Source organism: Giraffa tippelskirchi, chromosome 6 (assembly GCF_054371585.1).
Source record: "Giraffa tippelskirchi isolate mGirTip1 chromosome 6, T2T-mGirTip1v1.2.pri, whole genome shotgun sequence".
Taxonomy (NCBI): domain Eukaryota; kingdom Metazoa; phylum Chordata; class Mammalia; order Artiodactyla; family Giraffidae; genus Giraffa; species Giraffa tippelskirchi.
The window spans coordinates 78,796,063-78,820,033 of NC_137280.1; the positions used below are offsets into that span (position 1 = coordinate 78,796,063).

Genomic DNA, 23,971 nt, shown 5'->3' on the forward strand with positions numbered 1-23,971 from the left:
AACCCTAACCCTTCCCTAACCCTAACCCTAATCCTAACCCTAACCCAAACCTGAGTCTAAACCTAACCCTTACCCTAACCCTAATGCTACCCTAATGTTAACTCTAAATCTAACCCTAAACCTCTGTTCAGTTCAGTTCACTCGCTCAGTCATGTCCGACTCTTTGTGACCCCATGAATCGCAGCACGCCAGGCCTCCATGTCCTTCACCAACTCCCAGAGTTTACCCAAACTCGTGTCCATCGAGGCGGCGATGCCATCCAACCATCTCATCCTCTGTCGTCCCCTTCTCCTCCTGCCCTCAATCCTTCCCAGCATTAGGGTCTTTTCCAATGAGTCAACTCTTCGCATGAGGTAGCCGAAGTACTGGAGTTTCAGCTTCAACATCAGTCCTTCCAATGAACATCCAGGACTGATCGCCTTTAGGATGGACTGGTTGGTTCTTCTTGCAGTCCAAGGGACTTGCAAGAGTTCTCCAACACCACAGTTCAAAAGCATCAATTCTGCAGCACTCAACTTTCTTTATAGTCCAACTCGTACATCCATACATGACCACTGGAAAAACCATAACCTGGACTAGATGGACCTTTGTTGGCAAAGTAATGTCTCTGCTTTTCAATATGCTATCTAAGTTGGTCATAACCTTCCTTCCAAGGAGTAAGCGTCTTTTAATTTCATGGCTGCAATCACCATCAGCAGTGATTTTGGAGCCCAAAAAAATAAAGTCTGACACTGTTTCCACTGTTTCCCCATCTATTTCCCATGAAGTGATGGGACCAGATGCCATGATCTTAGTTTTCTGAATGTTGAGCTTTAAGCCAACTTTTTAACTCTTCTCTTTCACTTTCATCAAGAGGCTCTTTAGTTCTTCTTTGCTTTCTGGCATAAGGGTGGTGTCATCCGCATATCTGAGGTTATTGATATTTCTCCCGGAAATCTTGATTCCAGCTTGTGTTTCTTCCAGCCCAGTGTTTCTCATGATGTATTCTGCATATAAGTTACATAAGCAGGGTGACAATATACAGCCTTGACGTACTCCTTTTCTATTTTGGAACTAGTCTGTTGTTCCATGTCCAGTTCTAACTGTTGCTTCCTGACCTACATACAGGTTTCTCAAGAGACAGGTCAGATGGTCTGGTATTTCCATCTCTTTCAGAATTGTCCACAGTTTATTGTGATCCACACAGTCAAAGGCTTTGTCATAGTCAATAAGGCAGAAATAGATGTTTTTCTGAAACTCTCTTGCTTTTTCAATGATCCAGCGGATGTTGGCAATTTGATCTCTGGTTCCTCTGCCTTTTCTAAACCAGCTTGAACATCTGGAAGTTCATAGTTCACGTATTGCTGAAGCCTGGCTTGGAGAATTTTGAGCATTACTAACCCTAAACTTAACTCTAACAAATTCCTAGGTTAGCACAGTCCTGCCCATCGGGAAGGAGGCTGCAAATTGCATCTGAGCTGGCCAGGTGACATGCCGGTGTCACTTGGCCGAGGGCACGTGGAATATCCCATGGGAACCTACACTAAACCTAACCCTAGCATTAACCCCAACCCTTACCACTAAACCTAACCCTAATGCTAACTGAAAACAGTAACCCTAACCTTAACCCTAAACCTAAATCTAAACATTTCCAAAACCCTAACCCTAACCATTAACCCTAAACCTAACTCTAACACTTACTCTAACCCTAACCTTAAGGCCACCCTAACCCTAAATCTAACCTCTAATCCTAACCCTAACCCTTGCCCTAACCCTAACACTACCCTAACATTAACGCTAAATCTAACCCCAAACCTAACCCTAAGAAATACTTAAGTTAGCGCACTCATGCCCATGGGGAAGGAGGCTGCAAAGTGCATCTAAGCATGCCGGGGGACATGCCAGGGTCACCTGGCTGAGAGCACATGGAACCTCCCATGGGCACGTACCCTAAACCTAACCTTATCCCTAACCCTAACCGCTAACCCTAACCCTACCATAACTTTAACCCTAACACTAACACTTATCGTAACCTTAAATTCTAACACTAACACTAACTGTAATCTTTTAAAAAAAAAAAATTCACATTTTATTTAGGTTGAAATAAACTATACAAAATTTATTTTCTTCACCAAAAATAACAGCAATATTTTCTGTATTATTCCTAGATAAACTACAAAACACTTATTTTTGTAGGTTTTCTAGGCTTTGCTTGTAAATCAAGATGAGGCAGTAGATACAGTCATGGAAAAGACAGAAAAAAACAAGACAAATCTGTTGTCAGTATCCATGGCCTCTGATCCTTCCTTGACCATGAAACTGAAGTGTTCAACGTATACCTGCCAAAAAGCTTACGAAGATGTAGGCTCAATAAAAGAATGTAAACAGCAATAACCAGATGTGGAAAAATGACAGGCTCTTCCATTCAAATTTTAACTTGTTGCTTTAACTTCATTTGATAAAGAGAAAACCTACACTGAAATCCTTGTTTGACAAGCTTACAAGTTTCTCTTATAGTCTGATAATTTTCTTAACTGTCCTTTGAAGATTTTTAATAGCTTACTTAAAACTCCTACTATTTAAAAGTCAGTCATGAGCTTCACTGTAACATTTTACAAAATGCATTCCTTCCTCCCATACCTCCTCTAATTTTATTTTTTCAAAGATCTGATAACTTAATACCTGACAATTGGATCCACAGTGATAAACATAATGTCTAAAATCACTTAACTAAAACAATTCCAAAGTGCCATTAGCAGAGATAACATACAACTGTAACACGGTACTTTCAATGCTATCTTCTGGAAGAACAGTTAGATCTCCAAAGCATGGGCATTAGAACAGGCCATTTAAACAGGCAGATTATCAATGACTAATGTACTCAATGGGAGGCCTACAGGTCAAGATATTCAGTGATTAAGTGGCCTACCCTTACAACTTTTCTTTAAGATATTTTTAAATTTCTTACAATTTTTTTTTCAAATATCAAATATAAGAGAAAGTCTAGGTTAAAAGTCTCTTAGGTATTTTCAATGGTTTCTGAATTATCTGTAGGAAGCTCTGACTTACTTGTATAGAGTTTGATATATGTATCCACCATTAAATCCAAATCATGTTTTATATCAAAATTTATGTTAAGCAAAGCCAAGTTACTTGACCTCTGATCTGTCAAAGTGTTCCTCAAGTATGCTTTGAGATGCTTTTGCCCATTTTCATAGCATTCATTCTCAACTTTCATCACAGGAAGAATACATAGGACCTTCAGCAATGCATAAACATTAGGAAAAAACTTGATGTCTGGTAGATGAAGGGCTTCATAAATAGTGGATGGAAGTTCTATATCTTTCCCTCTGTGTTTCCATTTGATTCTCCAACAATGCAGCTCAGCAGAGAGTGTGTCAGGATTAGGTAAGTCACTTCAGTACATGTCAGCATGGTGCTCCTCTGACGTATTGAATTTGAGCTGTCCCATGACAGAGGGTACCAGGGATAAGCACTTAAGAGCTCTGAGGTGCTGTTCTGAGAATATATCTTTCAGTTCCTGAATAATGTGTTCCACAGTTGGAACACTGAGAGTTTCTTTATAGTAACTCTCAGAGGTTAGCTGAGATTCCAGGTTACTGTGCTGAGCTCTGCGAAATTTCCCTGGGAGTTTCATCTGAATATCAAGTTTGGTTGCCAAATTTGTGGCTTCCTCAAACCAAAATTCATGATAAACTTCAATATTTTCCATCACTTCATTTAGTGAATGTAACACTGCAGTCAAGCTACTGGCTGCAAAAAAGACATCAGAGGTTTGCCCTTGAAGAATTTTCCCAAAGGCTCTTGTAAAAGACAAAACATTTTTAAGAACAACAACAGTAACGATGAAATCAAAATCTGTTACCACATTACAGAGCACAAATGCTCGGCCAGCTATATAGTTTTTCCATCTAACATTTGTATCACTATTTATACCATCTAAACATAAAACAAGTGCTTGTAGGAGGTCCACTAAGATTTCAAAAGCATCATGCCTGCCTGTCCACTGAGAATGGCAAATTTCCTTCAGTTCTTTGCCCCTTTCTTCACTGTTCTGAAAGAGGACAGAAATTACATTTTCAAGCTCTAAAAGCAGTTGTGGTGATCGATGAAAAAAAGAACAAACTTCCTCAATTATTCCTAAAGCGACAGATACTCCCATAGCAGGCACTGATTTTGCCAACCACATATTTAAGGCACAGGAAGAGCAGAGTGTGTAGATAGCTTGGGGATATTTCTCTAAAAGTCTAGAAGCAACAACTCTCCTTTTGTATGAAAATCCACTAGACACAATGTAAGCCTGGCCGCCACAGTACTCTATGTTTAATCCCCATTTCTCAGTTATTGTAGTGTGAAATTTCACAGCCAAAATTTCTGCATCAGCTTCATAAGGCAGGAAGCCTACAAATTCCTCTCTCAGGTTGTGAGCTTCGTCGACAAACCTCACCAACACAGGCAGGTGCTCTTCCCCTGCTATGTCCACCACATCATCAGTGATGATGGAAAAGAAGTGAGAATCTCTCACTTCCCTGAGGGTTTCTTCCTGAATGCAGCTCTCACAGATTTCCAGCATCGGTTTCTGCTGTGTTTTGGAACAGAACAATGTGTTAACTGCTGTTGTCTCAAAGCGCTTTCTCAGAACCTCTTCCCCAGAATTGATTCGGCACTCCAGCAGTGCTTGGAAGTTATCAGGAGTAAAAAGGCCTTCTGGGATTTCATCAGCTTCATGTCCATCCAGAGGTATGTTTTGTTTTCCCATAAGAATCAAAATTTCAAATAAAGATTTTAAATATTTTTTATTTTCCTTCTCTTCAAGAGTTAAAGGTAAAATGTCTTCATCCTGCTCTTCACCCCCTTCTTCTGCGCTGGGATTCTGAGCATTGCTGTTGTTTATTTCCTTATGTTTTGGTTCCTGTTCAGAAGTTTCATCAATTTTTTTCTGTTTCAGTGTCCTGATTTCATCTTCACTCAATTCTTTTATTCGTTTTCTGTGTCTACTATGTGGATTATTCAAATGGCTGGTAAGATCGAATATTGTTGGTATGGCATTATCTCGAAGAACTGTCCTGTAAGGACTAGTTCTGCAGATCATAGAAGTTTCAAAGTGTTTGGCATACAATCGATAATGTTTATTTAGTTGATCAGGTGTTTTATCTTCTAGATCTGCTCTCCTACAGTTCTCCACCCACTTCTGGCATCTGGCCGGATCCCGCGGGAACCTGAAGAAAGCCAGGTCCGACTGCGTGCTCTTCCGTGTGCGGTTGGGGGCCGCGCAGAAGTTCGGCATCATTGCCCGCCGGCCGACCCAGCCCTCCCCTCCCTGCCTCCTCAGGGCAGCCTGCCCACCCATCAGGGCCGGGGAGGGGAGCCTAACGGTAATCTTAAGGCTAACCCAAAACTCTAACCCTAAACCTAAACCTAAACCCTAACCTTAACCATTAACCAGAACCCTAACTCTAACACTTACCCTAAGCTACGCTAACCCTAACCCTAACCCTAAATCCTAACCCTAACACTATCCCTAAAGCATAAACCTAACCCTATCCCTAAAGCATAACCCTAACCCTAACACTAACCCTAAACCTAGCCGTAACCCTAACCCTAATACTAACCCAAAACACTAACCCTAACCCTAAACCTAAACCTAACCCTAACCCTTACCAAAACACTAACACTAACCCCTAATCCTAACCCTATCTCTAACACTTACCCTAACCCTAACACTTCCCTAACACTAACCCTTACACTAACCTCTAATAATAACTCTTAACCTTCCCTAACCCTAACCATAAGCCTAAAGCTAACCTTAACTCAAACATTAGTCTTACTGTAACCCTTGCTCTAACCCTAACACTACCCTAAAGTTAACTCGAACCCTAACCCTAAACCTAACCATAAACCTTACCAAAACCCTAACCCTAACCATTAACCAGAACCCTAACTTTAACCCTAAGCTACCCTAACCCTAATCCTAAACTCTAACCCTAACCTTAACTCTATCCTTAAAGAATAAACCTAACACTATCCCTAAAGCATAACCCTCACACTAACACTAACCCTAACACTAATACTAACCAAAAACACTAACCCCAAACCTAACCCTAAACCTAACCCTTACCAAAACACTGACCCTAACACTTAACCCTAAGCCTATCTCTAACGCTTTCCCTAAACCTAAACCTACCCTAACCCTAACACTAACCCTAAACCTAACCCTAACTCTAAACCTAACCCTAACCCTTAGCAAAACAAGAACCATAACACTTAACCCTAACCCTATCTCTAACACTTACTCTGAACCTAACCCTTCCCTGACCCTAACCCTAACCCTAACACTAACCCTAAACCTAACCCTAATCCTATCGATAACCCTATCACCTAATCCCAACCGTAATCCTAACCCTAACCTTGAATTCCCGAATCAGAGTAGTGTGTTTCTCTGCACTCTGCAAGGCTTGCAATCACATTCCTATGTCAGCGTGGTCCTGCCCATGGGGATGGAGGCTGTACAGTGCATCTGATTGGGTCGGGTGCCATGCTGGGGTCATCTTGCCGAGGGCACCTGGCACCTCTCATGGGCCACCGGCGAGGTGTGGCACGCCTGCCCTGGGCCTGCCCAACTCTGATGCGGGGAGCAAAGCTAGCTCTGGCAGAAAGAAACAAACAGCCACGGGATGCCATGAAGGCAGTTGCTGGGCCACCCCGCATGAGGCCTACCCAGGGGAAAAATGCCAGTCGGGGTCCCTAGGCCCGGGATCCAGGCAGGCGCCCAGGGTGTTCTCCCTACAGGATCTGCGCACAGTGCAGACAGGCCTAGTCTCCCGGGCTCAACCCTGCAGAGCATATGTGATGGAACAACCGTGTGGAGGGTGCCTTGATGTTCCCTGGGAGTGTGGGAGCCCTCCATGTATGTGGGGCCGTTGGGGCCCTGGCCACCGAAAAATGGCCTCGCAGCTGGTGCTTCCCAGCCGTAGGTGACTCTCAACCCGCAGGCGGCTGGGAAAGCTATCTTCCTTGGAGGCACGAAAGGCAGCCCCAGGGAGTGGGTTTTTCAGGCCTCTCTCGTGAAGCAAGTGTGGGGCTCCTCACACGCCAGACCTCTGGGCCTGCTCCCAGGGCCTCAATTCCCGAGTCAGGCCAGGGTGCCTGCCCACACTCTGGGAGCCTTGCAAAGACATTCCTAGGGCAGTGCAGTCCTGCCCATGGAGCAGGAGGCCGCGCAAGTGCGGCAGAGGGGGCCAGGTGCCATGCTAGGGTCCCCTGGCCGAGGGCAGCCAGTACCTCCCATGGGCCCCCGATGAAGGGTGGTGGGCCAGCCCTGGGCCTATCCCGTGCCACCGCGGGGAGCAAAGCTAGCTCTGGCAGAAGGAAGCAAACAGCCTCGGGATGCCACTGCAGGCATTTGCTGGGCTGCACCGTGTGAAGCCTCCCCAGGAGAAAAATGCTGGTAGGGGCCCCTAGGCCCGGGATCCAGGTGGGCGGCCTGAGGGTACCTCTCTTTTTGCCTCTGGGAAGTCCAGGCATCCTTTGGCGTTGCCAGGGGGCAGCTGGGGTTCCCCTCAAGTCCCTGCAAGGGAATTGGGCCCCATGTGCGGTTGGTGTTTACTCAGTGACCTTTCATCTTGTGGCCAGATCTGACGTCTTGGGGCCTCCTCTCGATCCTCAGTAGAGGAGACAGGCCTCCTCTTGTGGTGGGAGGGAATGTAGGGATTTCCGTTCAGTGGAGGCAGGGGAGGCGGCCCCCTCTCGACAGGAGGGAGGGAAAGTGGGGCTCTACTCCAGCTGCATCTGGAGACTTGGGATTCCACTACAGTGGGGACAAGCATATCTCGGGGAACCTCTGGGGCCGCCTAAAGGGAATCAAGCCTCCTTTTAAGTGCCAGAGGGAACTCACGATTTCTCTCGGGGTACCACAGGTGCAAAGGGCCCCCTCTCGCATTGAGGGGAATCTCGTGGACACTCTCGCATTGTGGCATGAAGATCAGTGTTCTCAGATTGGCACGGGTATCTCGGGGGACACCTGGGTTGCACGCGAGGAGTCAAGCCCCCTTCCAAGCCAGTAGAGGGGCTGGGGGATTGCTCTCAACGCCATGCAAGGGAAAAGGGCCTCATCTTGCGATGGGTGTGGAATCACGTGGGTTTTCTCGAGTTGCAGTGGGGGGCTCTCGAGTTGCAGCAGATACCATGGCCAGTCTCCCCTGTTACCCCAGCGGGGTCGAGGTGCCTCCTTTCGAGCAGTGAGGGGACGGGGAAGCCTCGGGATTCCTTAGGAGTTGCTGCAGTGCCCTGGTTCCTCGTCAACCATTGAGGCAGGACACTCGGGTTTCCCCTCAAGGGGGGACGGGTATCTCTGGGAACCACTGGTGTTTTATAAAGGGAGTCGAGAGGACTCAGCCTTTCTCTCAGGTCACTGCAAAGGGAAATCGGGCTTCATCTCACGTGGAGGGTCGAAGCTCGTGCTTTTCCACAAGTTGCAGTGGGAAGCTGGGTGTGCCTGTCTCTCGCGTTCCAATGGGGGGCACCTCAGGGAACCTCTCTTGCCTCTAGGAAGTCCAGGCCTCCTTTGGCGTTGCCAGGGGGCAGCTGGAATTCCCCTCGTGTCGCTGCAAGGGAAGTGGGTCCCATGTGCCGTTGGGGGGTTACTCAACGTCCTTTCGTCTTGGGACCGAAACTGGTGTCTTTGGGCCTCCTCCTGAGCCTCGGTTGAGGAGACAGGCCTCCTCTTGAGGTGCGAGGGAAAGTAGGGATTCCCGTCAAGTGGAGGCAGGGGAGTTGGCCAATGTCTCGAGAGGTGGGGGGGGATGCGGGGCCCCTCTCGAGCTGTGTCTGGAGACTCAGGCTTCCACTCGAGTGGGAACAAGGGTCTCTCGGGGAACATCTGGGGCCGCCTAAAGGGAGTCAAGCCTCCTTTCAAGTGCCAGAGGGAACTCAGGATTGCTCTCGAGGTGCTACAGGTGCAAAGGGCCCCATCTCGCATTGTAGGGGAATCTCATGAATGCTCTCGCGGTGTGGTGCAAAGCTCGGCATTCTTCTCAGGTTGGCACAGGTAACTTGGGGACACCTGGGTTCGCACGAAAGGAATCAAGCCCCCTTTCAAGCCGGGAGAGGGACCGGGGGATTGCACTCAACACCCTGCAAGGGAAAAGGGCCTCATCTCACGATGGGCGTGGAATCACATGGGTTTTCTCGAGTTGTGGTGGGGGGGGCTCTTGAGTTGAAGCAGGTACACGGACCAGTCTCCCCTGTTACCCCAGCAGAGTCGGGGTGCCTCCTTTCGAGCGGCAAGGGGCAGGGGTAGCCTCGGGATTCCTCAGGCGTTGCTGCAACATCATGTGTTGCAGCACATGTGTGGCTCCACATCAAGCATTGAGGCAGGACACTCGGGGTTCCCCTCGAGGGGGTACTGGTATCTTGGGGCACCTCTGCAGTGGCATAAATGGACTCAAGGGGACTCAGCCTTTCTCTCAGGTCACTGCAAAGGGAAATGGGGCTTCATCTCGCGTGGAGGGTCAAAGCTCATGCTTTTCCACCAGTTGCAGCGGGAAGCTGGGGGTGCCTCTCACGTTCCAATGGTTGGTGTATTAGGGAACCCCTCTTGTTGCCTCCATGAAGTCCAGCCCTCCTTTGGCATTGCCAGGGGGCAGCTTGGGTTCCCCTCGAGTTGCTGCAAGGGAATTGGGCCCGATGTGCCGTTGGGGGGTTACTCGGTGACCTTTCATCTTGGGGCTGGAACTGACGTCTTGGGGCCTCCTCTTGAGCCTCGGTAGAGGAGACAGGCCTCCTCTTGAGGTGCAACGGAAAGTAGGGATTCCCATCGAGTGGAGGCAGGGGAGTCAGCCCCCCTCTCGAGAGGAGGGGGGAACCTGGGGCCCCTCTCGAGCTGCATCTGGAGGCCCAGGGTTCCTCTTGAGTGCAGACAAGGGTATCTTGGGGAACCTCTGGGGCCGCCTAAAGGGAGTCAAGCCTCCTTTCAAGTGCCAGAGGGAACTCAGGATTGCTCTCGAGGTGCTGCAGGTGCAAAGGGCCCCATCTCGCATTGAGGGGGAATCTCGTGAATGCTCACGCGGTGTGGTGCAAAGCTCAGCGTTCTTCTCAGTTTGACACGGGTAGCTCGGGAGACACCTGGGGTCTCACGTGAGGAGTCAAGCCCCCTTCCAAGCCAGGAGAGGGACCGGGGTATTGCTCTCAACGCCCTGCAAGGGAAAAGGGCCTCATCTCGCGATAGGCATGGAATCATGTAGGTTTTCTTGAGTTGCAGCGGGAGGCTCTCGAGTTGCCACGAGTACCCCAGCCAGGCCCCCCTGTTACCCCAGCGGGGTCGGGGTGCCTCCTTTTGAGCGGCGAGGGGCAGGGGCAGCCTCAGGATTCCTCAGGAGTCACTGCAGCACCCTGGGTCCTCGTCAAGCATTGAGGCAGGACACACGGGGTTCCCCTCGAGGGGGGATGGGTATCTCGGGGCACCTCTGGAGTGGCATAAAGGGAGTCGAGAGGACTCAGCCTTTCTCTCAGGTCACTGCAAAGGGAAATTGGGCTTCATCTTGTATGGAGGGTCGAAGCTCGTGCTTTTCCACGAGTTGCAGCGGGAAGCTGGAGGTGCCTCTCGCGATCCGACGGGGGGCGCCTCAGGAAACCTATTCTGTTGCCTCTGGGAAGTCCAGGCCTCCTTTGGCATTGCCAGGGGGCAGCTGGGGTTCCCCTCAAGTCTCTGCAAGGGAATTCGGCCCCATGTGCCATTGAGGGGTTACTCGGTGACCTTTCGTCTTGGGGCCAGAACTGGCATCTGGGGGCCTCCTCTCGATCCTCAGTAGAGGAGACAGGCCTCCTATTGAGGTGCGAAGGAAAGTAGGGATTCCCGTCGAGTCAAGGCAGGCGTGTCGGACCCCCTCTTGAGACGAGGGGAGGAACGTGGGGCCCCTCTCGAACTGTGCCTACAGCCTCAGGGTTCCACTCGAGTGGGGGCAAGTGTATCTCGGGGAACCTCTGGGGCTGTCTAAAGGGAGTCAAGCCTCCTTTCAAGTGCTAGAGGGAACTCAGGATTGCTCTCAAGGCACTGCAGGTGAAAAGGGCCCCATCTCACCTTGAGGGGGAATCTCGTGGATGCTCTCGCGTTGTGGCCAGAAGCTTGGGGTTCTTCTCAGGTTCAGACGGGTATCTCGGGGATCACCTTGAGTTGCTTGAAAGGAGTCAAGCCTCCTTTCAAGTTGCGAGAGGAACCCGGGGATTGCTCTCAAGGCCCTGCAAGGGAAAAGAGCCTCATCTCGTGATGAGCATGGAATCATGTGGTTTTTCTCAAGTTGCGGTGGAAGCTCTCGAGTTTCAATGGGTACCTCAGCCAGGCTCCCCTGTGACCTTAGGGAAATCAGAATGCCTCCTTTTTAGCTGTGAGGGGCAGCGTTGATACTCCTCAGGAGTCGCTGCAGTGGAATGGGTCCTCATCAAGCATTGAGGCAGGACACTTAGGGTTCCTCTCGAGTTGCAATGGATATCTCGGGGAACCTCTGGAGTGGCACAAAGGGAGTCAAGCTTCCATCCAAGTTTCGAGAGGGAACTCAGCGTTTCTCTCAAGTCACTGCAAGGGAATCGGGCTTCATCTCGCGTTGAGGATCGAATCTCATGGTTTTTCACGAGTTGCAGTGGGAAGCTTGGTGTTCCTCTCGAGTTCTGACATGGGACCTCAGGGAACCTCTCTTGTTGCCTCTGGGAGATCAGGCCTCATTGGAGTTGCCAGGGGCAAGCTCAAGCATATTGCCATATGGGCTTTTCTGTCCAAAACTGATCAAGGCGTCAGACAACTCAACCTCCAAAAGAGAAACAACCCCCGATGAGTAAAGTGGGCAGGAGGCCTGAACAGACACCTTCATTCAAAATAAAGGTAGAACAGACAGATACACAGAAGCACAAGGTAGACAACAAATCAGTGGCAGGGCAGGGCTGGGCTGGGCTGGGGCTGCTGGGGGTGGGGGAGGAGGTGGGGGACGGGCTCTTCTGCAGCTGAGAAAAATGTTGGCAGACTCAGAGATATCAGATCTCCTCACCTGGCGCCTCACAGAGAAACCACATCCCTAGGGAAAAGAGTCCTGTGATTCCCTTGGAACACTCCACCAAAGATTTCCCATTCAACCCAACCCAGCAACTCCACGGAGTGCCCACAGAGGAGGGGACAGAGAAGATATGAACGTGTGTGTGTGTGGTATCTACACCTATACCTAGGTAGACATCCATACAAACACAATGACAGAACTCTCTGTGTGCCTACGCCTGTATCTATTTATGTGTGCACACGCAGACACCCACACACACACCCACACCCACACACACACCCACACACAGGAATGGGACTCAACCCCCAGAAGGAATGAAATCTCACAGTCTGCAGGAACTTGGAGAGACCTTAGAGGGTATTATGCTAAATGAAATACCTCAGATCAGTCGTTTCCATGCAGAATCTATCAAACGAGACAAACAGAACAAAACAGAAGCAGGCTCATAGATACCACAAAGGAACACATGGGTGGTGGCCAGAGGAGGGAAGGGGGGAAACGATGGTGGGGGTGGGGTGGGGGAGGGAATGAGTGAGTGCCACTGGTGAGGGCGACAGATGAAGTGGTGCAACCTTCCACTTATGAAATAAATGAGTCACGGGCAAGTCATGATACCAAATGTCATTTGCTGTGACACCAAGTAGTGATGGACAGTCACTAACTAGACGTATCCTGGTGATTGCTGTGTCATGCACGACACTAAAAAGTCGTCTGTACACCTGAAAATTAATTGGGGGGGGGAGGGAAGAAAGAAGGAAGGAAGGAAAGAAGGCAAAAGAAAACGTTGTCAATCAGTTAGACGTCAATTTGAGAAGAGTGGACTAGGGAGGGAGAGAAACTAGGGTGAGAAGGAGGAGGAGGAACAGGAGGAGGAGGAAGAAAAAGAGAGATTGCTTTGAGGGGGAGGGGGAGATATAGGATCCAAAGAGTGGTCAGGACAGTCAGGTGAGTGCCATAGGGAAAGGAAATGAAGCCAATGAACACACCCCCCAATGGTGGTTTTGTTCAGTCCAAGATCAAGATGTGGATAGCATGGTGTCCTCCAGCACACAGCGACACACAGGCCTCACTTGGTGGGGGAGTTCAGGATAACCCTGAAAGCTGAAGCTGAAAAAAGAAGCCGTCACGTTCATCCATGGCTGAAAAGTACCACGGTCTCACAACATTCAACAATCCTATCAAGCCATTGAAAGACTCTCTCACTCACTCGCCGTTAAAAATGTAGAGAACAGAAAAGGAGCGAAACAATGGTGGATGGATGGATGGATGGATGGATGGATGGATGGATGAATTTCCATGACAGTCTGATTATGGAAAACATTGACAGAAAAGCATCCAATTCACTTTTGGAAATAATCTGTCTTGCCTTCTGGGCCTGGTGTCTTTCCTATATCTGAATGATTCCCTCCCCCACCCCCACTACCGGCTTTAAGATCAGCCTCCAAAAGGAAGCCCTTTGTGCTCTCAAGGTCCCGCCGGAGCTATCTCTTCAGAGCGCCCTTCTGAAGGGGAATGTTTTCACCCAAGTCATCGCCCTGAAACAGCCTCAGCCTGTACCCCCCTCGCCCCACCCCGCCGCCTCCCTCCTGCTCCTCCTCCTCCTCTGAACTCTTGAGCTATCCTCCCACTGGCCTATCACCCCAGACGGTAGCAGTGTTGGCCTAGGAATGCGCAGGTGTCTCCTAACCGCATCCAAGTGGACTTCCACTGTTTCTCGGCTGCATCGTTCTAGGACAATTTTTTCCTGGTCTTTTCCAAGAGTGAGGGAGATCCGGACAGGCCGAGGCCAGGCGGGGTGGGGGTGGGGGAGCGTGCATGTGGGGTGGAAGGGTGGGGGCAGAGAGGAGGAGGAGGAGGAACACAATTCCCCAGTGCCAGTGCATACCTGAGGCCTGGAAAACAGATCACACACCAGGCTGGCTCCGAAAAGGAGATCGGTCATGAGACCGGGCACGTTTTTTCTTTACAGAGTCACTGCAGATCGAACAGGCAGTGGCAAGTTTTGGGCTTCCCACAGTTAGACCTGTTCACCCATCGTGGAAACAGGTGTCTGAAACACCGGGGTTAGGCTCTCGGTGCGAGGTCCACAAGCCGTAGCCATTGAAATGCGTGCACACTGGAGCCGCTGCACAGAGGGAGAATTCAACCGGCTCCATGTGTTCTTCCAGTGAGTAGGCCGGGATCTCAGGAAGCACAGAAATCCAGAGAGTTGAGTGAATCTGGCCGTCACGCTTTCAGAATCCAAGTGAACCAGAAATGAGGTTCACTCACGTGTGGATTTGTCTTTCCATAGGGTGAATCCTCTCTTTGAGCAGATGAGGGTTCTGGGGGCAAAATGGAGCAGAGAGGACAGAGAGTTCCCTTAGGTCCCCTGCTCCTCCTGCTCCCGCTCCCCAACGGTCCTAGGAACATCTTGCACCAGATGCGTGTGCTGGCCACACCCCATCTACACCGAGATGTCAGTGTCAGTCCTCCTCGTCCTGAGTCCCCCTGTTTGCCCTCACCTTCATGCCTGGCATTGTCCGTTCTGTAGGTTTGTATTGGCATCTTCCCTATAGAAGATCCAGTGGCATCTTCCCGGATCAGGGATCAATCGAAAACACCCTGTCCCCTGCCTCATTGGCAGGTGGATTCTTCACCACTGGACCACCAGGCAGGGAAGTCCCTTCACGGCCTTCGAAAATCATCCACCCTGAAACATTAAATGTCGTCATCCAAATCATTGACCATCACGACTGAAATGAAGGAAAATATGTTAGTTAAAGAAAGTCTTTAACTCCTCAATGCTTGCCTTAGAACCACAAAGGCCCCCCCCCTCTCTCTCTCTCACACACACACACACGAACAGAGGTGGGCTCCATAGTCCAAAAGAAACCAACTTTTGTGTTTATCCATCCCACTTGTTGTGGCTGTCGTGCCGTCACTAAGTCACGTCCGACACTCGCTCTGTGACCCCGCAAGAGAGTTCTGGAAAAACATCGACTTCTGCTTGATCAACGATGCCAAAACCTTAGACTGTGTGGATCACCACACACTGTGGAACGTTCTTCAAGACATGGGAATACCAGACCCCATGACCTGCCTCCTGAGAAATCTGTATGCGGGTAGGTCAGAAAGCAAAGAAGAACAAACGAGCTTCTGGGTGAAAAAGTCAAAGAGGAGCTCGAAAACATTGGCTTCAAACTCAGCCTTCAGAAAACTAAGGTCATGGCACCCTGTCCCATTCCTTCATGGCAGATAGATGGGGAAACAATGGAAAGAGTGACAGGCTTTCTTTTCTGGGGGCTCCAAAATCACTGCATATGGTGACTGTGGCCAGGAAATGAAAAGACGCTCACTCCTTGGGAGAAAAGTCACGATCCACTTAGACAGCATCTTCAAAAGCAGAGACATGACTTTGCCAACAGAGGCCCATGTCGTCAAAGCTTTGGCTTTCCCAGGAGTCACGTATGGATGTGAGAGTTGGACTCTAAAGAAAGCTGAGCGCCGACGAATCAATGCTTTTGAACTATGGCGTTGGAGAAGACTCTCAAGAGTCCCTCGGACAGCGAGAAGATCCAACCAGTCCATCCTAAATAAAGGCGACCAGTCCTGGATATTCATCAGAAGGACCGATGCCAACACTGAAACGCCAATCCTTTGGCCACATGACATGAAGAACTGACTCATCGGAAAAGACCCCAATGCTGGGAAAGATTGAAGGTGGGAGGAGAAGGGGACAACAGAGGATGAGATGGTGGGACGGCATCACCCACTCAAGGGACGTGAGTCGGAGTGATCTCCGGGAGTCAGTGATGGACAGGGAAACCTGGCATGCTGCAGTCCATGGAATCACAAACAGCTGGACACAAGTGAGCGACTGAACTGAACTGAACTGACCTGACCTGAAGCGTCTTTCAGACGTTGATATAGAAATCAATGGGGCTCTGCCAGGTGTGGGATGATAGGCATCCAGGATTCCTTCACCCAGCCCTCCCTCCCTTTGTTCTCCTACTTTGGACGTTTCAATGGATCGTCCATAGGTTCGATTCACCAGCAAGGAGAGAAGCGAAGCGTGCATCGTTTCTGTTTTCCAAGTTCAACATGACACATGACACGGCGGCAGGCGAGGGGCGAGCCCTCTTCACGAAACCAAGAAACTGTCGGAGACGTGGCAAAACCTAAAGTCTATTTTCCTATTGGTTTGAGGACATAGAGGCCATCTAGAAAAGCAACTGTACTATTGGGAAGGTGTGGGGTGGGGGGTGAGGGGTGGAGGAAGGGGAGCACCTAAAAAGAGGATGAGAATATTGGCAATCCTTAGACACAGAAACATCACACGAATGGGGGCCCATTCCTATCGTTTTCCCCTGGGTGTGAAAGATACTTTGCCTCCTCTCTCCTGGGATTTCATCTCCCCAGCAACAACGGTTAGGCAAGCTTTCAGGTGTGTGTGGCGGGGGGCGGGGGGGGGGGAGAAGAAAACTTTCAAGTGAAAGGAGGGAGAGCAAAGGTCACTGAACAATCTGACAGCTGCCTTCCTTTTTCCAGACCAGTGACACGTTCTCCCAAGTTGCCTGGTTCCAGAAAACGCCTTTTGGAAACAGAATCCTTGAGGCTTGCAGAATCCTTAGGAATCCTTTGATGAGCTTCCCAGCCAAGCTATAATATAGGCAGCATTCTTCACCTGAAGCCAAAGCAACAGACTCCAAAGGGTCATGTCAAAGAAGCTGATCTAATACGGAACCCAATGTCTTCTTCTCTAGGACACTTCTAGAAGCAGCAAGAGTGCCAGTTTGTAAGAACCGAAGGTCAAACCGGCATGATGTAAACCCAATGATGTGTGTGGTCAGAGGCCCATCTAGATTCGAACTCCAGTTCACGGAGGGGAGCAGTGGGAACAGGAGTGTGGACTGCGAGTCCACACTCCTTTTCCCACTCCTCCTGTCAATATCTGTCCCGTTGAAGGTGTATAGGAACCTCATGACCTGACTTGCGTGGTGAACTGTCGCCAAAGACAAAGAATTCCTACAGCCAGACGTTTGCAACCACGAACCCTGTCCCTCCATCGTCTGGCCTTTCAGAATGCTACGTGGAACACTTTCAAGAAGTTTGGGGCCTGGAGGTGTGGGCCCCTGAATCCTCCTCGCTCGACCCTGCAAGAAAACATTCTGTGCCTGCCCCACATGCTGACTTTTCGGTGGATCGGACCTCCCAGGGTGCCCCTGCACCTGGCACCCTGCGACATCCCAAGAGATCCTATGGAGAAACATCTCCGGCCACTCACATGGCATCTGCACCTCTGGTGAGTGACCCTTCAAACCTCCACAGAAATATGTGAGAACAAATGCTTCTTCACAATCTGGGTCACCTCATAGGATCTGTGAGTTCCTCCGGTTCAGCACTCCCTCGACTTAGCTGTGGTTTTGTTTTTTGTTCTGTTCTGTGTCTGCTTTCTGACCCGCATGATCTCTCTGGATAGGGCACCCAAGAAAAGCTAAAAGAAATCGAGTCTGTGTGAATACTATTCATGCATCAAGTGGGCATATCAACGACCTCTAACGTGGATCAATAAAAATGGCCATTTGGTGTTCATGAATGTAGATGACAGCACCTACAGGGTAGAAAGATATATGAAGGATTCCTTTATTCTTGGGGGAGGGCAGGGACAGATTGTCACTTCCCTAAACTCCCTCCCACACACACATGCACAGGGCTGGCTCCTTATCTCACCTGCCTCGGATGTATTGGCATGTGCACTTTACAAGACGAGGATTTGGAATGTAGTGGGAAACAGGAAGAGCAATCCTTAGAGCATGGAGTTAGATTGAGGACTATGTGAGCTTAGAACATGGTGCACTGAGCGACCCTAAAAAGGTCAAAAGATGATCCAGGACCTGGGCAGGATCATGAATGAATGTCCATGGCCCCATGTCTAAATCACGACACTAGTTCACCTCTGTTAAATAGGATGTGTTCTCTTCTCCTATCTTGACAAACACAAATCTTTATACCTGTCTAGGTACAATGATGGTTTCTGTATAACTGTCAGCAAAACATCACCATGGACTTAGATCTGGAGTTTTGCATGTCAGGCAATGCTTATGTGAGTAATACAGTCAGGTATAACATCCATATCTGTATTTGTATATATCTATAATGATACTTCATATAACATATTTATTGATTTCATTTAAAAAAATTACTAACAAGCTGTTAGACTCAGTGTCTTCACATAGGGTTTCTGTGTGTCCTATTGGCAGGACAGCATACTCAGTCTGTATCATAGAAGCAGAGATACCGCAGGAGTCCCAGGAACGTGAACCTTGTTCCAGGAACTGGACCTTCCAGAAGCCTGGGAGCATTGAGTAGGGCTGGGCTGCAAAGGAGGGAGGGGAGAGAAAGCTATTTCTCCCAGTCCTCTGAACACCCAACTTGGATCAGTTCTCGCAGGAAAAGGCAGCCACCCATGAGATGTGGGACTACAGTAGAGCCATAGAGAGACTCACAGGATTGTGTTTTAGTCCATTTCATGTGAAAATCTTTATCTGTTAGGCCAGGGGCAACTGGAACATTCAGTCAAATTCCTAAAGCCCCACTCAGACTTGGAGGCAAACAACAAGTTTGACAGGATATATTTGAGATGAAATAGAACTGCACATGGCCAACTAGCATCCTCACGGAAGTACCACAAAGCCAGTCATCTAGCTCCTAGATGACTGTCTCCTAGACTGAGATTTTAAGCATCTCAGAAATCCACACCTGGAGCTCCCTGGTGACATCAAGACTAGTGTACTGTCCTTGGCCCTGAGAGGGTTAACAGCTAGGCAGGTCTCCTGAGGGAGGCCAGAGTTCCCCAAAGGCAAGAACAAGCATTTTCTACATTCCATTGCTTTAGCCCTATAGGAGGCTTCTTTTGATCCTATGTTGCTATGACAATTGGTTCTATCAAAAACTTTTTTCCAAACCTTGAGCTGATAATTGCCCAACCAAACAATACTAGTCAAGTGGGGATATCAATGATCTCTATGTGGATAAATAAAAATGGCCATTTGGTGTTCAGGAGGATCATTTTGTTTTCTTACTTACATCTTACTCATGGAAATGCTTTTCTTAAGCTATGTCAATGAATACTATGTATCTCCTTTGGAGGTCTGTATTCCTTCAAGACTTATGTCAACTGTTTTATGGATACAATATATCTCACCCAGAGACATCTCATCCAGAGATGACTCCCCTTGTACAGATATGTATGTTGTGGGAGAGAAACCTCATGCAATTCTCTCAGTCTTGGGGTGTTTATATCTGATCAACAGCTTGCTAATGAGTATAAGATGCCTTGCTAAAAACTGGGTATCTTTTCTGCCCCCTTCTGATGTCTATGTCAGAAGCTTTCCCTTTCCCTTTTATACTTTAATTAAACTTTGCTACACAAAAGCTCCAAGTGATCAAGCCTCATCTTGTCCAGGATGAAAATTCTCTCCTCCAAAGGCCAAGAATCCTGGTGTCACTCACAGCTCACAGCAGCAACCTTTCCCCCCAGCCCTCAGTCCCTCTGCCTGGATGTGCACATGGGCAAGAATGGGAGTGGCCATGTGAAAAGTTGGCAAGGCCAGCTCTTGCTGTCCATCCTGCTCAGCTGTGAGACTGACAAACTGACTCCAGGATCTGTGGAACCACCCCAGACACATAAGAGCAGGAAAATGGATGCAGGCATTTGTGGCGGGATCCTGTGCTTGAGCAGGTGTCCCTTGCCCTCTGCCAACAGGAAGGCACAATGCGTGGCCTGGCCTCACTCGTCCTTCCCCAGGACTCCCACTCTGCTCTAATGCCCCACTTCACAGTGGGGTTTGGTACCACCCTACACAGACCCAGAACCTTCACAGTATTTGGATGCCATTCCCTCTTATCTGGAGGACAGAGGGCAAATAAGAGCTGAGATCAAGATCAGAATTTCCCCAGGACTTGATTCAGTGTTTCAGGGTAATGATGATATGTCACCAGTGGGCTGAGTACCAGATCTTGGGGACAGAAGCAGCTTAAGGAATGTCTTTCTTTGTGTGTTGGTGACATGCAGACCCTTCTAGAATGTGGGTCCCATGGGAAGGGCCCTTTTATGCTGGATCTGGAGTGAATTCCAGGGAGCAAAACCTACTCTTTGCTTTGTATTTTGCCATGGAGTTTGATGATGTTTCTGAAGAATCTCACCAGGATACCAGGATCTGCCAATACTGTAAGCTAAGTAAGGTCCTGACCCATCCCCTGTCTCCACCCTCCTCCACTTCCTTCACTCAGACTGCCACCATCTCTGCCCTGACTAGGCATTTAATGACTTTTCTGGCCTCTTCACTGGCCCTGTTCACTTGGTTTCCACGCTGCTTATAGTGCCACCTTCCTAAAAGGCAAATCATCACCTTACTCCCTTATTGGTATCTGCATGGCTCCTCCTGGCTTCAATAATAACATTGAAAGTACATACAAGTTGTGTCCTTTTTCCAGGCCTGATGTTTTAGAAACTCTCCAATAAAAAGTGGTGAAGTAAATACATCAGTCAAGAGTTTGGGATTAGGGTTTCCCTTGTGGCTCACTGGTAAACAATCCCATGTCCATGCAGGAGACATGGGTTTCATCTCTAGTCCATGAAGATCCCACATGCTACAGAGCAACCAGGCCCATATGCCTCAGTTATTGAGTCTGTGCTTTAGATCCTGGCAACTGCAAGTGTTGAGCCCACACCCAGCAACTACTGAAGCCCACGTGCCCCAGTGCCCATTCTCCATGAAAGGAACCACAGCAATGAGAAGCCCAGACACACAACCACAGAGCAGCCCTCTCTCTCCACAAACAGAGAACAGCTTGCACAGCAATGAAGACACAGCACACCCCAAAATAAATGAATAAACAAAATGATTTTTTAAAAACTACAGTCTAAGATTGGATGCAATTGGCCAATACCTAGTACTGTCACTTGGGAAACTTACTGAATCTTCTGTAGATAAAATAGAGAAACCATAGCTCACTGTGCCATCTGAAGTGTGAGAAGCTCTCTGTAGAGTGCTGAGAGCACATTTGAGGTGTAACCAGAGGTGACTGTGAACTTTACTGTTATAATTAAGTCCTTCACAGTTTGGGATCTGGAGATCGGCCCATGAGGACCGGCAGACAATGTGTGTCCATCCCTCTCAGCTCACTGCACATTCACTGGTCCAGTTGTACTGTGCTCCCAGCATCTGCCAGCATCTTCTAGGCCTGTATCCCCCATTTTGCTCCATTAACTTTGAATCATCCTCACCTCTTTTCTGACATGTTCTCTTTTCTGTTAGAATATTTCTGGCTCCCCAGGCACAACTTAACATCTTTCTTCTCTTCTAATAGCACTCGTCTTGCTGAAATAATTATATTTTTCTCTGCTTTGTTCCCTAAGTAGTCTGTAATCACTCCATTCATCTGGGGATTGACTGCCACATAGGCAAGCCCGGTACATGAAAACTTTTGTTAAGTGTTTATTGAATGACTTGCCAATTGCAGGCGGCTTGTGGAAGTTTATGAGCCATGGAAACCTGGCACTGTGGCGGACACACCCTCCGGTACCATAGTGTTCATGGGAGTGTTTTTGTTGCAGTTTTAGCTGTATTCCCTAATACATATGCAGTAGCTTTGATTCAAATTGCATATATTTGAAAATAATGAATAATTAATTGGATAACCTCAGAAGGACTTAGAAAATAGTAGTGGTTAAAAAATTATTGATCCTTCCAACAATCTCACTTCTGGGTATACATCCAAAGAAAACAAAAATAGAATGTCAGAGAGATATCTGCACTCCCATGTCCATTGCGGCATCATTCACAATAGTCAAGATACGGAAACAGCCTAAGTGTCCATCAAGGGAAGAATAGATAAAGAAGATACATGATACAGATAGAGATAGATTAATAGGTAGATATAGATGTAAAATTTAGCAACACTAATGAAGAAAGTCTTATAATGTGATAGCATGAATGTTACTTAGGGAGTGATGCCAAATGAATAAGTCAGGTAGAGAAAGAAAAATAGTTTCTAATGTCACTTACATATGATTGCAATCTAAAAAAATCAAAACTATAATAACAGAGCAGCTGGGGGAGGGAGCAATGGGAAGATTTGATTTAAGGGGAAAAACCTTCATGTATAAGGTAAGTATGTACTGTATAAGTAACAAATAGTATTGTGATTATAATTAATAGTATTATTATTATTATAGTATTATAATATTAGAAAGTTGCCATGACAGTTGACATTAATAATTCTCTTCACCTACAATTGAAGAAGGAAATGGCAACCCACTCTAGTATTCTTGCCTGGAAAATTCCATGGATGGAGGAGCCTGGTAGCTACAGTCCATGGGGTCGCAAAGAGTCGAACACGAGTGAGTGACTTCACTTTCTTTCACATAAAAAATGATATTTATGGGTTGTGATAAAGCTATTAGCTACTGCTTTGATGGTAATTATTTTGCAACATACAAGTGCATCAAGTCAACATTCTGTACACGTTAGAACTAAGGATGCTATATGCCCTTAACTAAGGAAACTATATTTCAATACACGTGGAAATTAAAAAAATAAAATCACCTAGTTTTATTATCTTTCAATTAATAGTTTTACTTGGGGGCCTTAGATATTGCAATTCAGGGACACAGATTTCAATAAAACCAAGAGAGTGTTCCACAGGAAAGAGTCAAGTGCTTAGAAAACAGAAACTCATGAGACTGTAAAGCCACCTGAGAGCAATTATGATTTGCTGTCATGCAAAAAAGGAAATATTTCTTCTTAAAGGGTAGACTGTCACAAGTTATTTCGGGAAAGGGGAGGGTATAATAGGTATTTTGAATTTCTGAAACACTGTTTAGATGATCTGGAGGCCTCTGTTAACACAGTAAGTGCTCAAAGTTTACCTTCCATCCAGACTGAGACACAGACCTCTTCCTCAATGGCCTCCCCTTTCTATTTTGGGAAGCTCTCTTAGAAATGCTGATTCCATTTTGATTTTTCTCTCACATGTCATACTCTTTTGCATTTAAAGACATCATTAAATAATTTTATAAAGAGATCTGGTTTATATTTTGAGATTATTAGAACTAGACATTATCACTATCTGTTGTGTGGTTTCAGGCACTAAAAACCAATATGGGGATAAATTCAAAATCTCTCTTTGCTATAGAGAAAGGCTGTGTATGGCAAATGATGCCACAGTGCAGTCTAATTGGGAAGTCTGAAAAACAGATGGTATATTTCATGTTCTCTAATAACCTCAGCTTAACATGAATGAAACAATGAAAATACAGTAGAACTTTCCAAAGATAATGGATAGCATTTTATTCAGGTAATACTACATGTGAAAGTAATCCACATAACTGGAAATATAGCACTTTCATGTTTTTTCATTATGGTCTATTTTCCAGATGTTGAAGATGACCTTGATGCAAAATACGAAGTCATGTGCCTGAAGCATGGTGAACATACCAAAATGTCAGTTTAAAGCAAATAAAAATTTATTGCAGGGCTAGGCAGAGATGATGGGTGACACAAGCCCAAAATACATGGAACTTCTTGAAGCATTTCATCAAGTATTTTTCTAGGCAATGTCCGAGAGTGGCCTGGTTAGCTGTTGCAAACCTCTTGGTGTGGGAACAATTTATTCCTGAAGTTTCCACATACGTCAGGTCATGATATTCCTGTAAACCTCCAACAAGATAAATATTATTCTCCATTCTGCACATTTCTATCTGTATATGAATGGAAATGTATTAGACTCTTAAAAGTCTGAGCCTTGACAATGGGTGTGCCCTGTATGTCTCAGGCTATAGGCAGCATACAGAAACTGAAGACATCAGGGATAGTGTATAAAGGTTAAAGTAAAATAAACAGACCTAATACAGAGGCAGACTTATTCTTCTTTGCTGCAGCCTC

General features: G+C 47.4%; 1 long non-coding RNA gene and 1 pseudogene across 3 annotated transcripts in view; one reads left to right on the top strand and one right to left on the bottom strand.

Moving 5' to 3' along the window:
• Positions 1-2,509: 2,509 nt before the first annotated feature.
• The window catches only part of LOC145508608 (52 kDa repressor of the inhibitor of the protein kinase pseudogene), a 38,799-nt pseudogene continuing 17,337 nt past the window's right edge, over positions 2,510-23,971 (bottom strand). Inside the window, exons 4-7 of one of the 2 annotated variants that reach the window (XR_014055470.1) lie at positions 14,546-14,733; positions 13,927-14,365; positions 11,078-11,235; positions 9,008-10,193 (exon numbers count right to left, since the gene is read on the bottom strand). The product of XR_014055470.1 is annotated as a 52 kDa repressor of the inhibitor of the protein kinase pseudogene, transcript variant X3 (transcript). Of the gene's footprint in view, positions 11,236-13,926; positions 14,366-14,545; positions 14,734-23,971 lie in introns of both variants that reach the window. The other variant, XR_014055468.1, reaches the window with a different exon arrangement.
• On the top strand, positions 20,157-23,942 carry LOC145508610 (uncharacterized). Its single transcript, XR_014055473.1, has 2 exons — positions 20,157-20,262; positions 23,464-23,942. It is a non-coding gene; the product is annotated as an uncharacterized LOC145508610 (long non-coding RNA).